Below are 17,868 nucleotides of genomic sequence, written 5' to 3' on the forward strand. Positions count from 1 at the left end.
CATAATAACTAATGGTAAGTCATCGAGAAAAATTCTTCTGCCCTGCCGTCTTGTGTATCTTAGGAAAATAGGAAGTTCACATCCTGAAAATTTATGCTCTGCTGCCATCTCGTAACTATTTCGAAAATAACGAGCAAATGTATACCGGCGTAATTTTTTCTGCTGACATATGGTGGGAATTGGGAGCATAACACCTGAGTGTATGTCATCGAGAAAATCTATTTTCCGCTCTCATCAACTGTGCATCTTGGAATAAGACCTGAGTATTATTAAATATTATTCCCTCCCGCCTCCTCGTGGGTATGTTAACATTAACACCCAGCTGTTTCTCATCATAAATATTAATTCTCGGCTGCCATGTGGTGGACATTTTCGGAATAATACCACAGAGCATGTCATGAGATGATATTTCTGTTGCTATAGTGTGCGTCTTATAAATGACACCCAAGGGTATGTCATCATGAAATATTTTTTCTGCTGACTTTTAGTATCTATCTTGGGAAAAACGAGTACGTGTTAGGAAAAAAATGTTCCCTGCTGCCATCGCGTGGACATTTTGAAAATAACCAGCAGGAGTATGTCATAAAAATTTATTTTTTGCTCTCATCTGGTGGACATTTTCAGGTTAACATGCATGCGTGTGTCATCAAGAAATTTCGTTTACTTCCACCACCCTGAGCACATTTTGAGAATTCCACCAGAGTGTAATTTAAAAAGTTGTTCTCTGCTGCCATCAGATCTGCAGTTTGCGAAAACACCCGATTGTATCTCTGCTTGAACTACCATTTTCGGCTGACGATTGGAAGGGAATATAAAAATAACACCACAAAGCGAGTCATGAAATGTTACTTCTGCTGCTACATCGTGTACATTCCGAAAGTAAACCCGAGGACATTTCATTATATAAAGTTTTTGTCCGCTGCCATCTCGTGTGCATTTAGAAAATAACTCTCCGGGGGATATGTCGGTATAAAAGTTACTTTTGGCTGCCATCTGGTGGGCATTATGGGAATGACACCACAGTGCGAGTCATAAAATGTTATTTCTGCGGCTCTCTTGTGTATTCTGAAAATAAACCCGAGGGCATGGTGTTAAGAAACGTCTTCTCTCCTGCCATTTCATGTGTATATTGGTAAAAACACAAGAGTGCGTGTCATGTAGTGATTCTCTGCTGTCACTTCGTAGGCATTTTCAAAACAATGTTAACATTTTAAGCCTAACTGCAGTCCTCCTATAGTACCTAAAGCAAAACCCCACCAATAATCCTAAACATATCCATAAAGCCACTCGAAAAACTAACCCGAATACCTAAGCCATGACCTAACTTCCAATATTCTTAAACACTTAAACTACATCCTAGCCCTCTATACCTGCGCATACCTCGTTTGTAATTCCAAGCCATACTGTGACCCTTTCCTCTCCCTTTCATACCATCCGTCCCTGCCACTACCGACACTCACTGCAAAAACTATCGACCGCGGCAGCGCTTTGCCGAAACCGCAATCCCAAACCTTCAGTTACAAACTGACCGGGCGTACCGACACATAAGCATGACCAAATTAACCGATCAACTATGTAAAAACTAATTCCAGTCTTACATGTAAATGTCATCCTAACAAAACTTCTAGACTTTCACCTTAACCCGATAAAAGGCAAACACAAATAACCTCGCCAAACTGGCCATATTAACGTAATCGGTGACTCTAAAATTGGACCCCGATAACTGAAACCTCATTCTTGAACCTCCTACAAACGCTACCATGGAAAATGCCCTAAATTCTCATAACCTTAAACACGTGACCTGACAACAGTTCTAACCCTGTCGACCTCACTGCAACTTATGGTTGTCAGAATAAATCTTACCTAAACCATCACTGTCACCTTTGCCCTAACCACCATTATGCTGAGCACAGTATTCAAAGCTACCAGAACCCTAATTGCTCCAACATACCCTGCTCTCTGAATCTGGAAGCAACGCCCAACTTACCAACAAAGGAATGGATCACTCATCCACTACCCTAATAGCACTTCAAGAAATAGCCTATCGAATAGAACTAACATAACTAAATGCCTAAGTACCCCTAGACAAATACTAAACTTCTATTCATGCACCTTTCAACCCATAAAACACTCATACACCCCCGACCTACCTTTATCTTCTGATCTTAAATACATAATAGAACCCATAGCCCATACCCTCATCCACATTTTAAATCCAATACAAACCCAAGCCTTAACTCTGAAACTAAACCTAACGCTAACACAGTATATAATCTGAATTATAAGCCTCACTCTATTTTTTTAAAAATGACCATAACATTCTAATACCAACTTACTGACTCTAACCAAAACCTTAGCTATAGCCCAACATCTACACCATACCTAACCTCACTTCTTTATCCATCCCTACCAATAATCTATCATAAAATCTATTTTTAACCCTCATGTGATCCTATAACCTATCACAGGACCTAAAACAATTGACCTAAATTCGATCCTAACTCTTTCACACTAGACCTAAAGGGAACCTTCACTGTGACCGACACCATACTAAACATACTCCCTAAAACAAGTAGCATAACAAAACAACCCATTAGCAAATTAACCAGCAAACAAAACCCTCGCCCTAAGTACCTCATCTGATCCAGCTGCCAACACTAATCGAGGAAGCCTAACAAATCCCATTAGCCGATAAACTAGCAGTCATCGATAAACTAGCAGTCATCGAGTAAACCAAACCGCAATACCAAATAACCCTAACGACCGGTAAGCCTGAGCAAACATCGACAATCTTGCCATGAACGTTTAACCCATCATCACAGAACCTTCTTTTCTAAACACCCTCTCTCTATATACACTTCCCCTCTCACCTTCATAGGCTCACCCTCACCCTATCCCATAATCCTAAGCAGAAACCTCTAACTGAATGCGATCCTTATCCCAAACCTTAAACACGCAAATATGAGCACTATAACTCTAATTATACGTAACCTGAGTCTACTCACAATGAACCATAGATTTACCTCTATTACAAATCCCGAATCTCAACCTACCCTTGAACATGACACTAGCAATAACACCAGCTATAAATGTCCCAAATTCTAACCTAAACTTCCTTAACCCAAAAATAAGGCTTAAACCTCACTCTCACATAAACCGTATCCTAACTTCTACGCTGACCTAAGACACTTAACTTCGATCTTAACGGTAACTAACACTAAACTGTGATTGCCAATTGTTAATGTAACCTCAAATGCCTTACTCCGATGCCTACCGTAATACCTAAATTCTGACCGTAATGAAAAAGCTAACCTTGAACCTAACAACACCAAATGACTTAAACGAATGAACGTACACAGACCAAAAAAGACCATCCAAAACTGACTAAAAAACTATACCTAACCGACTCTTAGCCAGATAACCCAGTTACCTGAGCTACTAACCAGATACCCTGCTAACATAAACTCATCGTAATCAACTCACCCAACTAACCCTCACCAAACTACTCTGGCCCATAATGACAAATGAACCTTCGACTTCCAAAGCAAGCTCTAAAATACCATCTAACACAAAAACATCTGATATTCAAACCCCAAACCGTCGTGTCTCACCCTGCCCTATAACTATAAACGTAAATCCAAATTCTGCACCATGTAAATCCTGATCCATCCTGACATCTATCACAAACCTAACTTTTAACTCTACACATAAAGACAGATACAGAACAAACCCTGTGACTTCTACACACGACTGTAAAACAGACATGACCGTTCTCTCCCTATCTTAACATCTGCCCGTGACCGTAACCCTAGTGGTAAATGCTAACATATCCCTAAACGAATCATAACATCAAACCTGAACTCTAACCCGACTTCATACTCTACCTTTAAATATACTTTAAAAGGTCTACTCATACATACTACTTAACCTAACTTCTAATGATAATTCCACATAAAGATAACTTCCACCCTGTCACGTGATTCATAAATAAAACTGAACGCAAATCTATTTACGAGTTTATCTGACCATAGACGGTAACGCCCTAACTAACCTTATCCCTGACGTAAATCTTAATTCATAACACCGAAAGGTAACTGATGACCCATAAGCCTAGATGAAAAGCATAGACCCTAAACCCTACCTTACACAAAGGCCGGCTTTAACCCTGAACCGCTCACCCTCAATCTCTTGCCATAACTGCAACCACCGTAATCATACTTCTGTTTACCGAGGTGATCCTAACCCTCCTCACCTAAACGTGACCACAAAAGACAGCTTTAAAACTAACCCTGACCCTGACGATAACCGGAGCAGCGAATATCAATGACATGGAAATAAACCTAACCAAACTCTTATTTGAAAATGAACCCTAAACCTGCCAAGCCACGGTCACCTTGGGATAAACGACGACCTTGAGTCTGACTCCTAAACACCTTAACACCCTAAACCCCCTAAGGAGCTATCCTTACACCTAAACTCACCTCCCATACAAAAGTAAATTTTATTTCTATCCGGACCTTCAAAGTCTTTGCTGCTGGCTCATAACCCAGCATTCCGGAACCTTTCTGGCATCTGGAAACCTAACCACGGTAAAAATGTGATGCCTGATGAACCGTCATGGAGCTGAGGGAGTGATGCTGGCATCAGGGAGCGCCTGCAAATACAGATAAAGCTTCTCCCGCTCTCCTGCTAATCACATGCTGCTGAGGACCCTTGTTCTAACACGAAATCAAACTAACACCATAGTCCCAACTTTCATCCTAACTTGAACCTTCCTCAAGGCCTAATGAATTCACCAATAATCCTACACACACACACACGCCTCTTTCTAGGCCTAAACATGTCTAGGACCTTCCACCTAAGTAAAATCGTAAACGATTCAAAAATTAAAACCCAGTCACTGAGTGAGGGCGTAGACCTAAATGTAAACTCGTTCCTAACCTTAACTCTAAATCAACCATAAAACATTAGCGATACACTATGATAAAACAGTAACACTCCCAATAACTTTTAATCCTAAGTCAACTATAAACCTACTAATACACCCTCACCCTCACCCTGAATTTAATTTTAAATTCAAAGTCTGATAACATTCGCTTTAATTACTAAAGATAAACTTTAACTGCTTTACCCAAACTGATTGCACTTGACCCTTTTCTAGCTTATAACCCCATGGTAAACTACCCATAGGAAACAAAGGTTGATGCTGGACACCGGACAACGGAGCAGGGACACCGACCCCGGAACGCCGGATGCCAAACACCGGCAACTGCGGCCGGACCCCAACCCCGGCCCGGAAGCCAGACCCCGACCACGGAGGACCGGTGCCGGACACCGGAAGCCGCGCCCGGACCCCGACCCCGGCCCGGAAGCCGGACCCCGACCGCGGACGACCGGCGCCGGGACACCGGCAGCCGCGCCCGGACCCCGACCCCGGCCCGGAAGCCGGACCCGACCGCGGACGACCGGCGCCGGGACACCGGCAGCCGCGCCCGGATCCCGACCCCGGCCCGGAAGCCGGACCCCGACCGCGGACGACCGGCGCCGGGACACCGGCAGCCGCGCCCGGACCCCGACCGTAGAGGACGGATGCTGAACACTGGACGCCGTGACAGGACCCTGACCCCTAAGTCCAATGCCAGACATCAGAGAAGCCTGAGTCCAACAGAGCTACCAGTGGTCCCTAACCTCTTAAACTGAGACTATAAAGAAAAAGAGGATGAAATAATGACAGTAGACAATGTATGCGGCTCACGCCTCATACAGTTTTTAGAACAAACTTTATTAGAGCTTAAAACACAATTAGAACAGCCTACATACATTAAATAAGATGTCCATTTAACGACATATCAAAGTATCACTTACCGTGATTTTACGACTCACCTGCAACAGCAAAAGTGAGGTCAATGCATTGTACTAACATGTAAGGTTGTCACCCTCAAAGTATGAAACCTCTTTAGATTTTTTTCATAATTTCATGGAGCTTACGTTATATGTGGGGGTCTGTCATTGAATCATTACGTGACGTGAGAAAATATGTATATGTAAATAGAATTAAATTGAAAACCCATAATTAATACCAAATAGTCATGATCTATTAGAATTATAGGATGGAGGACATTACACCGGGAAAGAATCGCTTTGGGTATTTTTCCCCGTCAATTGTGCTAGGCGAAGGACTATCCGCCTGCAGTTTAATGGAACCCTTAACTCACACCCACATATGAACGTTAACTCCAAATAGGTTAAAAACCTTAAATGTATTAGGAGAAATTTTAAAATTTCAGCAAGGTAGAAATAAATTCATTATGTAGGATTTAACCATGGTTTCTCATATCGGACACCGAAGCAAAAGCGATGCAAGGAATAAAAACATGTCCTCAAGAATATAATCTTTTTGAGCATCTAAAGAACCTACCCAGAGAGTAAAACCACAGGCCATGGAACGGAAGAAAAAGAACGTATACATTTGTGAAAAGTATCCGATATCGATGTACTGAAAACTTGCACAGCACATCGACTAAAGTAGCGAAACTTTAAACGTACGCTACTATAAACACTCTCGAAACCACAAAGAAATGGTCAACCGTCACACGAAGATATTGAATCTCAATCGCGAAAAATGGGGAAAACGCTACGGTGCCTCCTTCCCACACAGGATAGCTAACTAAAATTCAGGCGGGAAAAAACTAGACAATGACAGTGACATTGGAAGCCTTAAAATGTCGCTTCTACAGATGCAATGTACAGCATACTAGGTGTACGATAGTTTGCTATTTCCCCTCAAAAAAGTGCCATGGGTCAAACTCCACCCTAAAAAATTGAAAATGGATGTTCTAAAAAAGAACTTCATAAATATACATAGACGCGAGACTGTCGAAGGAACGGGTGTTAAAACTGTGTAGTTACCCGTGGAATGGTGAAGGAATAAAGTAAGATCAATTCTTTAAAATTAATAAAGTAAAAAGATGCAGAGTACATATAAAATGCTACGGCAAATCCTCAGAAACAAACCTAGAATTAATGTAGGATACAGTGGTTCCACTGAATGTTGAAATGCCAAAATATTGGAATTCGGGGACGTGAGCACATATCTCTACACCCACATTTATGGCAGCATGATTCGCACTAGCCAGGATCTGGAAACGATACGGGGTCCATTGATACACAGAACAAACGCGGTACATACACAGAGGATTAATAGTGAGCCTTAACAACTCAGGTGATACTGCCCCAATTACAGAACAGCAGTACGTTCAATCAAGGAAAGGAAGCTACTCTTACTGTGCCGCTCCTACTAACTGGAGACACCTGCCACTCTATCAATAGCCACTATACCAGGTGTCGGGAATCAATCTCCTCAGAACTGCAAGTCATCATGGCGGCTCTCGCGAGAGCGCAGCCCACCATGCCCCGGCTCTTGCGCCAGGGTTTCAGAAACTTCTACCAGGTGTCGGGGAACAACGACCCGGGACTCATTACATGCGGTGAAATTTTTCTATTACAGTATTCCGCAACACTGACGCCAAGAAAACAAACTAGTAACCGAAAGAGGGTGTTATCGGCATCACAACTAAGACATGGATCAAGGGACCATTATAGAGCCCAAATCTGACCCCACATCAATGTCGCTAGGGTTCCCGGACAGCCGCACGAAAAAAGACAGAGCACTAGCAGACAAGCCAAGGAAAAAAGAATTTTCCACACCACCCCTTGCTCTACTGTGGCCTCAGAAGACCGTGACGTCTACGCCAAACCCTCTGGACCATTCGCGCATGAAGAAGGTTCTCCCTACCTGTTCCTCCTGTGGCCCAAAATCCCAGGAAGCTTCTGAGGTAAACCAGGTACAGACGCAGTCCCACCTTGTCCCAGAAACTCGGCACCTCCACGAGCAATGCTGCACTGACTGAAATCTCCTCAGAACTGCAAGTCATCACGGCAGCTCTCGCGAGAGCACGGCCCACCAGGCAGAGGCTATTGCGAAAGCGCGGCCCACCAGCCGCAGCTCTCGCGCCAGGGTTTCAGAAACTTCTACCAGGTGTCGGGGAACAACGACCCGGAACGCAGTACATGCGGTGAAATGGTTCTATTACAGTATTCCGCAACACTGACGCCAAAAAAAACAAACTAGTAATTGAAAGATGGTATTATCGGCAAAACAGCACACACATGGATCAAGGGAGCATTATAGGGCCCAAATCTGACCCCACGTCAATGTCTCTAGGGTTACCGGACAGCCGCACGAAAAAAGACACAGAGCACTAGCTGACAAGCCAAGGAAAAAATAATTTTCCACACCACCCCTTGCTCTACTGGGGCCTCAGAAGACCGAGACGTCTACGCCAAACCCTCTGGACCATTCGCGCATGAAGAAGCTTCTCCCTACCTGTTCCTCCTGTGGCCCAAAATCCCAGGAAGCTTCTGAGGTAAACCATGTACAGACGCAGTCCCACCTCGTCCCAGAAACTCGGCACCTCCAGGACCAATGCTGCACTGACTGAAATCTCCTCAGAACTGCAAGTCATCACGGCAGCTCTCGCGAGAGCGCGGCCCACCAGGACGAGGCTCTCGCGAGAGCGCGGCCCACCAGGAAGAGGTTCTCGCACCAGGATTTCAGAAACTTCTGCCAGGTGTCAGGGAACAACGACCCGGGATGCCATACATGCGGTGGAATGTATCTATTACAATATTCCGCAGCACTGACCCCAAAAACACAAACTAGTAATCGAAAGAGGGTGCTATCGGTATCACAACAAACACATGGATCAAGGGAGCATTATAGAGCCCAAGTCTGACCCAACATCAATGTCTCTAGGGTTACCGGACAGCCGCACGAAAAAAGACACAGAGCACTAGCTGACAAGCCAAGGAAAAAAGAATTTTCCACACCACCCCTTGCTCTACTTGGGCCTCAGAAGACCGAGACGTCTACGCCAAACCCTCTGGACCATTCGCGCAGGAAGAAGGTTCTCCCTACCTGTTCCTCCTGTGGCTCAATGTCCCAGGAAGCTTCTGAGGTAAACCAGGTACAGACGCAGTCCCATTTCGTCCCAGAAATTCGGCACCTCCAGGACCAATGCTGCACTGACTGAAATCTCCTCAGAACTGCAAGTCATCACAACAGCTCTCGCGATACCGCGGCCCACCAACAGAGGCTAACGCGAGAGCGCGGCTCACCAGCCCGGGGCTCTCGCGAGATCGCAGCCCACCAGAGCGGGGCTCTCACGAGACCGCAGCCCACCAGCCCGGGACTCTCGTGAGACCGCGTCCCACCAGCGGAGGGTCTCGCGAGACCGCGGCCCACCAGCCCGGGGCTCTCGCGAGATCGCGGCCCACCCGCCTGGGGCTCTCGCGAGATTGCGGCCCACCAGCGGAGGGTCTCGCGAGACCGCGGCCCACCCGCCCGGGGCTCTCGTGAGAACGCGGCTCACCCGCCCGGGGCTCTGGAGTCAGAGTTTCATAAACTTCTACCATAGGAAGTGCTTGCTTTAAGTTTGCCTGAGTTAATAATAGTCAAAAAATGGACTGAAGTATTCACTTAAACCAGCCCGGACAAACTGTTCCTGAGAACTCCACAGGCTGCAGTGTCACACATACCCTAGGAGCTCACATAGCGCCCTCTGCTGTTTACACGATAGAACAGCTTAGATGGATAAGTCGACTCTGAGATTCATCTCAGCCATGCCCCAGGACGACACCTCTGCCACTCACAGGCTTGCGGAAGGGGAGAGGACATAGTGGCCTCGGAGACTCGCCTAATCCCTTACACGGGGACCTCCTCTGCCCATCACGATCTGGCGGCAGCTAACATAGAGCATGCCCCTCTAAGTCTCTTCTCAATCATTTTTCCAGGACCTCGTAGGTCCCTCACATACCAAGTTTATGCCACCAGAAAGACTTTGCCAAGGTCTCTGTTCCCACGTTTTCCAGCCCCCGTAGCCCTTCACATACGGTGCTTGTGCGAGACTGGACAAATCGCCTCCAATTCTCTACTGCGCTGTATTCTGGGAACCCCCTTTGCACTTCCCCTCACTTCCTAGAGCAGGGATAGAGAAATCACGTCCAAGTAAGTCTCTACTGCCTCCTACCAAAGTGAGAAGAAAAGTGTAGGGAGCTAAAGCTCCCAAAATTCAAAAGAGTGCATGGATTATCTCGGGAGGCCTGCTAGCATAAAAAAGGGAAAAGGCTGGTTCTGTGGAATTCCAGGAAGAAGATTAAGCATAAAAAAAAGGAGTGTCAAAAGAAGTGTTGATTGTACCTTGATCTTCTGGATGTTACTTTAATTATGTTATCTTGGGATACACAAAGGAACAGATTATGTATAAAAAGGAGCGTAGGAAACAATCTCGGAGAGATGGTTGTGAGATCTGTTCTCCCTCCTGCACCCTGTCTGTCTTCTCTTTTTTCTCAGTCCCCGCTCCCCCATTCAGGGACCTGGTTTGACTTGGTCGGCTGGTTTCCAAAAGTGGCGCCCAACATGGGCCTGAAAACGGGGGAAAAATAGCAAGGACCCACCGCGAGACGAGTGCACTCCAGATTAGCCAAAAAAGCCGTGGGCGGTGAAGGTGAGTATGCAGGAGTTTTTGTAATATAGAAACTGAGAGAGAAAATATAATGGGCCAAGGAAATAGTCGACTGCTATTTGTACATATGCTTAAGAATATGCTTAGAGTTAGAGGAGCTAAAGTAGGTCAGCGACAGTTAATGAAGTTCTTGCAATTTATAGAAGTTTGTCCCTGGTTTCCCGAGGAAGGGACAATTGATTTAGAGACATGGTTAAGAGTGGGTCTAAAGTTACAGGATTACTATGATGCCCACGGACCTATTAAGGTTCCGGTAGATACTTTTGGGCTTTGGACTTTGATTAGACATTCTTTAGACCCTAAGCATGAAAGAGATCAGATTAAAGAACAAATGTCACCTGTACTTAAAAATTGTTCATGAGTATGACGAATCTGAGGCTGTTGGGGTTGTGCCCTCTGCCCCTCCCATTCCTCCCCCTCCTTTCGACTCCATTTTTACTGATGAGGAGGAGGAGGAGGCCGCTAGATATCATTCGCCTGATGAAGATTCAGCTCCACTTGTAGCTATTGGAGGCGTTGCCCAACACGCAGTACCAGATCCTGTATTAATATGGGGGCGAGGGCATGTTTGTGTTTTTCTGTAGGGAGCTGACGGAGCACGCTCGTTGCCTGAACGACTAGTGTGGCATGCCGAAAATGAACATCGAGATTAACTTTGTCACTCGAAGAGGCATGTGCAAAAAGATTCGGTATGGTGGCATCGTTGTCATCAAGAGAATGTCACTTTGTACCGGGTAACAGGATTTAATGAAACTGTTTGGGACTTCTCTCGGCCTTATGACACTGGGACTGCTTTATCTGCTGGACTCTGGAAAACGAGCTCTGGTGTTTGGCAGACTCGTATTTGGAAACTGGCTGCTGGACTTGTGACAATGAGTATTAGCATGACTAATGAATCTCGGACCAATTCACACAGTAGTGGTTCAGGAGAAAGATTCTCATATGCCCTTAGAACTTGTGTTAATGTCCCATATATATTATTGTTAGGAAATTTCAATATTACCGTAGATAATAATACTAATCAATTCAATGTATCTTGTAATAATTGTCAGCTGTCTAATTGTGTTACTCCTGCTAACACTTCTGTTCTCGTGCTTAGACAACCGCCATTTATAATGGTTCCTGTTAACCTTAAAGGCCCTTGCTTTGATGAATATGGGTTACAGGTTTTAAAAGAGATTAACATGGCATTAGGAAGATCTAAAAGGGCTGTGGCTGTTGTTGTGGCAGGTATTCTTGCAGTTGTCGCCTTGCTGGTTACAGCCCCCACTGCTGCCATATCCTTGTCCAACTCGGTGCAAACTGCAACATTTGTTAATGATCTGACAAAAAATGTTTCATTAGCTATGGGATCTCAAGGAAGTATTGATTAAAAAACTGAACAAAAATTAGATGCATTATATGAAACAGTAAACTTTTTGGGAGAAGAAGTTCAAGCCTTAAAATTGTCCTCCCACTTACGTTGCCATGTGCAACATCGATGGATTTGTGTAACTCCAAAAAGGTATAATAGAACCACCCATCCTTGGGATAAGATAAAAAATCATTTACAAGGGATCTGGCATAGTGCTAATATGTCATTAGATTTAGTTCAATTACATCGAGACGTTTTAGCCTTAAAAGAAGCTCCCGAACTACAAATAAATACTGATCAATCAGTGCAAGAATTTATAAAGGGTTTAAAACGTTTAGTCCCTACTTGGGGACCATTTACTCATTTATTAGGATTTGTTATCGTTCTAACCTGTTTCATGTTAGTCATCTTGTGTTTATTGCCATATCTGTTGAAATGCGCAATACGAGCAGTGCGAGATGTTGGTCCCGAGATACATGCGATAAAATTAAAAAATAAAAATGCCCCAATATAGTGGGTGGTAGTCAAAGACGGGTAAGGACTTCTTGGAAACTGGACAACCTAAGACAGGGCATGTATGATGGAATACATGTTCCACTGACGGGTAAGCTCCATGTTTCGCAGGAAGCCACCTAAGTCAGGCACAGTCTACTATAAAGTAAAAAAGGGGAATTGTAGGGAGCTGAAGCTCCCAAAATTCAAAAGGGTGCATGGATTATCTCGGGAGGCCTGCTAGCATAAAAAAGGGAAAAGGCTGGTTCTGTGGAATTCCAGGAAGAAGATTAAGTATAGAAAAAGGGAGTGTCAAAAGAAGTGTTGATTGTACCTTGATCTTCAGGATGTTACTTTAATTATGTTATCTTGGGATACACAAAGGAACAGATTATGTATAAAAAGGAGCATAAGAAATAAACTCGGAGAGATGGTTGTGAGATCTGTTCTCCCTCCTGCACCCTGTCTGTCTTCTCTTTTTTCTCAGTCCCCACTCCCCCGTTCAGGGACCTGGTTTGACTTGGTCGGCTGGTTTCCGACAGAAAAGGTTCTAAAAAAAGTAACCTTGACAGGAGGATCAGATCAGATTCCTATCTGGGCCAGGTCCTGGTGGGTAGTCGAAGCCCAAACCTATCAGTTTAGTGACACATTTTCAGCCAGCCCTGTCCACTGCTGCTCTGCAGCTAGCTAAACACACTTTTTAAAACTGTAATATACCTTGAAGAGAGTATTCACTCTGTATCAGACACGTTCATTAGCTCTTGTAATCCATCACCGCCTTTCTTTTCGCCACCTACGTGTGATCTTCCGTATGTTCCCTCAAAATCTGCAAATGCATAAAAGCGGCAGCAAAACTGATTCTTCATAGCCTGAGATCTTGCTCCCTGGCTGATATCGGTTTGCTCGATTTAACTCCTATAAATATTCTCTACAACTTCAGACATTTCTTGCATTCACACCGGGCACGCACTCTGCTTCTCACACACTGGCTGGAACCAGGTGGACAAGTTGCCTCCATCTATCCTGGCCCCTTTTACCAGGCCACTGCTTTGGCCCTCACACATCGGCTAAAATCAGATAGAGATTTCACCCCCAGGATGCTCCTCTCGACCTTCCCTGAAGACCTGGTCTTCCCTTCACACACTTTGTTGTACTGGGACAGATTTTTTTCCCCGATTCTCTACTACTTTCTTCCCCAGTCTCTCCCTCTTCTCTCCACCTGCTGGCTAAAGCTGAGATGGACGGATCACATTCAGATCTGTCCTAACCCTTTTTCTCAAAACCTCTCTCTGCTCTTCACATGCTGGATGGAACAGAGATAATAAATTTACCTCTCCTCAATCATGACACCGGGAGCCCTATTGCCCCTCACATGCCAGAATGAGGGACATATGGTCAGAAAAAGAAATACCTAAGAAGAGTTCCTGGTGGCTGAAGGTGCTTACACACACACACACACACACACACACACACACTTAAAATTAGCACCTATCTTTACACAAGGATTTCTCATGCAAACCAACCTTCGAGGAGAAGCTTTCACTGACCTGCCTGCCTTCAGCACCGAACTGCCTTCTGAGGACTAGACTGAGCAGAGCTCCTAAATTCAACAGTTTGTAGAGCAGCAGAGAACAGCTTTCCAACTGAAGAGAGAACGGGCCCCAGAGTATCCTCACTGTAAGCCCTCCTTGCCCCGATGCTTCATAAGTAGCCTATAGCACTACATACTAAACTGCTCCAAAACTGATCTGTTGTCACAACCATGCTGCATCACAAATTAGCTGTTTTCCATGAATACATTCTCCATCTTTAATGCACCGTGACTTGGAGATCCTGTTGGCATTGGAAACAATGACCATTGGTTGACAGACACGGGATGCCATAGCCACACTGGACCCTGGATCCTGGACACCAACGATGTACACCCCAGACCAAGGGACCTGGACTCAGCATCAGATCGAGGGCCCTAGAGACAAGACAAACACAGGAACCAATAAAAAACCGCACCCCTATAAACAGGAGCCAAAAACAAACACCTGTGCACCAGGGCCAAAAACAAACCCCAGATCTGGGATACATAAGACCAGATGTCAGAGACTTGACACCGAGACAAGAGACCTAGACGCCAGATTCCAAACACCAGACCCTGGAGCCAGAGCGAGAACCGAAACCTGGACGTGGACGCTGGACCCGCGGCCAAACTTGACCGGACCCCATTACCCAGACACCAGATCAAGAGCTGGACTATAAACTGCACCCTCAGGATCTGGAGATAGACCCCCAAACGATAACCAGGACCTGAGTCAGACCCCAAAATTACACCCAGACACTAGACCCCAGTCATCTGATGCCAGATGACTGAGGTCTCAGGAATTTAATTGGTTCTATCAACAGTTACATACTTAAAACTACCACTGCTCAATGAGGACCTTGAATAATTTATCAACTGGATCTAGGTTTGCAAAAGGGACAGAAGTGTGATGCTTTTCTCTGAATATTCTCTCGTCTAAAAGCTCAAATTAGTGGCTGCTTTGTGAAATTTGCAAAAGCAGTAGTATCCCTTTCATGCTTTACGGAGATTGCTAGAAACTATAGAACCTTGAACCTGAGAACATTCAAAATCAGATGCCCTTCCTCTCTCTTTGACTTTAAAGCTGTGATCCATGTTTCGTACTGACTGACTAAAATGTGTAATCGAAAGTTTTATTTTTAGGAGTACTTCAGTTATCGCTTTTAGGACAATTGACCATTAAAACTACGATTTGTTTGAAATGTCATTTGTGAAGAAAACATAGTAAAGGACATAGTCTCTTTGCAGATATTCATGTCAAAAGTTAAACATTTTCCAGCTACAAATGGAATAAATGATGCTTCCAACGACCTTCCTGGGATTCCCTATCTACTCTGTTCATGGGACTATCACAGCAAGATCCCATACCACTTTACCCTGTGCATGTATCTGGTCATGATGTGCCTTGTGTATTTACATAGCTGTGGGATACCAGTATCGGTTACTGGAACTTATTTACTGTGAGTGAGGGTTGAGGCAATGACTTATGGGGCCTTAATTTACAAATCTCCTATCACCTGCTCCTCCCTTTGCATGCAGCTAACTTTTCCAATATGTACATTTTTACATGAGGTAGATTCTTGGTCATCCTGTCTTGGTTAGACTGCATATTATTTTGACATTCTTGCAACTACAGTGTTAAAGGATGTTTCCATAAGAAAATCAACAAAGAACAAAAATCACATGCTGAGAGGGGTGACATATCTCACATTAATGAAATAATGTGAATAAACAGACAAATAAATATGACCACATTTTTTTAAAATGGTATGGTTGTAAAGAATACAGTGAACAGTTACATGGTTCCTGATCGCCATAAACAACTAATATATGATATAAGTAACAGTATGTGCTGTGCCTTTAAATGACTGATGGCAGCATACTTTGTTCACAGCATCATCGTCACAGGTGAGGACCGCACTGTGCTTTTTTCTTCAGGTCAGCTCCGACATCTCTAGGGATAGGCATTTTTCTACTCCTACACCCTTAGGGAACCATGCCCCTATATGCGGTCTGTTGCCAAGAGAAACCAAAATCTGTAATGCAGGCCTACCTACACATATAGAAGGATGGAACAGAATTAAGAGCCTAGAAATAAACCCATCTCTCTAAGGTCATTGGATGTTTGACATGGGTGGAAAACATGGACATGGGTACAGGAGAGTCCTTTGAACAGAGGGTGCTAGCAAAATGACTATCATCTGTAGGGGAATGAGATTCGACCCTGAACTCATACCACATAAAGGTGAACTTGAAATTTATTCGAGCCTTAAAATTCAAACCTCTAGAAGACAGCAGGTGGATGAATCTTCAAGCCCTTGTATTTAGCAAAGAGTTCTTCGATCTGGCATCAAACAATAATCGATGAAAAAGATAAATGAGATTGCCTCGACATTCATCCTTTTTGGCATTAAAAGAATCTATCCAGGAAGTGACAAGACAACCTACAGAAAGGGAAGAATTTCACATTATAGATCTAATGGAAGTGTCATTCAACAAAGAACTCTTACAACTCTTGGACAAAAAGACAAACTAAACTTCTAAAATGTACCAGAATAGACCCTTCTCTAGAAAAGAGAAAATTTTCAATAGGCCCAAGAAAGGATGTTAGGTATCATGAGTCATGATGGAAATGCAAATGAAAACTACAACGTCATACTCCCCCTTCACACAACCCAGATTTGCTATAATCCAGAAAGCCCATCATGATGAATGTCATTTATGGAGAAAAAATTAAAGCCCTTAAACCACGTCAAAATGTAAAACACGGTGGCCTGTGTGCACAAGTTTTCAACTCCAACCACTCAAAATGTTCTTTTCTGGTTCAATGAATTCACTCCTTGATATATATCTCCCGACAAGGAAAACAGGCATTTAATGCTTTAAAAGTGAATCTCTTCAGCATCATTGTTCAAAGAAGCAAGTATGTATAAATGATTCAGAGGTCCATCTTAATTTGTAGTACAAACGAATAAAGTGATTCTGAATTGTTACAGCGGAATTCTTTAGAATGGTACTTAGAACCAGATTTAATTTCTTGAACGTATTACCTCTTGGCACATATCTTTTTGTGGTGGCAAAAGACACATTTACAAATAGAACCAAATATACTTGCTTCCTTTCAGATAAATTGAATAAATCTATGTCCCATACTTTGTGCTTCATTACTTTATCTTATTTGGATATCTTGAGATTTTCAGTGAGTATGTATCACTTTACTAACCAAGCAAAAATTTCAAGTTTCGAATTATTAAAAACACAGGAAAAATTATCTATATATGTATATCTATATAAATACCTATATATAGATAGATATAGGCACATAGATATACACACAATGTCAATGCAATAACTGTTAATGTTTTACCTATAAACCGTTTATTTGTACCTAGATTTGTTAGAACTGAGATTTCAAAGTGCATTAATACGTGCCCTACTTTCTTGACACAATTATAACAGAAAACATAACTTTATTTCTGTGAATCCAGTAAATACATTTCATGATAACAAGTCCATTTAATCAAATCAAGTCTTAAGACAATCAAATATTAAAAACCAGCAATAACATCCAAAGAAACAAAATGTCTTACCTGTTTAGAAGTTAATCCAAGTCAAAGGATCCACTGGCCGTCGAAGGTAGGATTTTAGATTCTGATAGTGACTCAAACAGGTGAGCCTCCTCCCTGCTCAACGGAGGAAAGGAAACAACTCCACAAAACAGTGCAAAGAAGGCAGCCCTCAAGGATTCAAAGGATTGCTCCCAGAAACAAAGATTACAGACCTTCCTGACACAGGCTGTCAGGATGGTGGAGTGCACAGGGTGTCTCAGATCCCCTCCGACCACAAACCAGCTCTTTCATGGCTCTGAG

Source organism: Pteropus medius, unplaced genomic scaffold (assembly GCF_902729225.1).
Source record: "Pteropus medius unplaced genomic scaffold, Ma_sr-lr_union100, whole genome shotgun sequence".
Taxonomy (NCBI): domain Eukaryota; kingdom Metazoa; phylum Chordata; class Mammalia; order Chiroptera; family Pteropodidae; genus Pteropus; species Pteropus medius.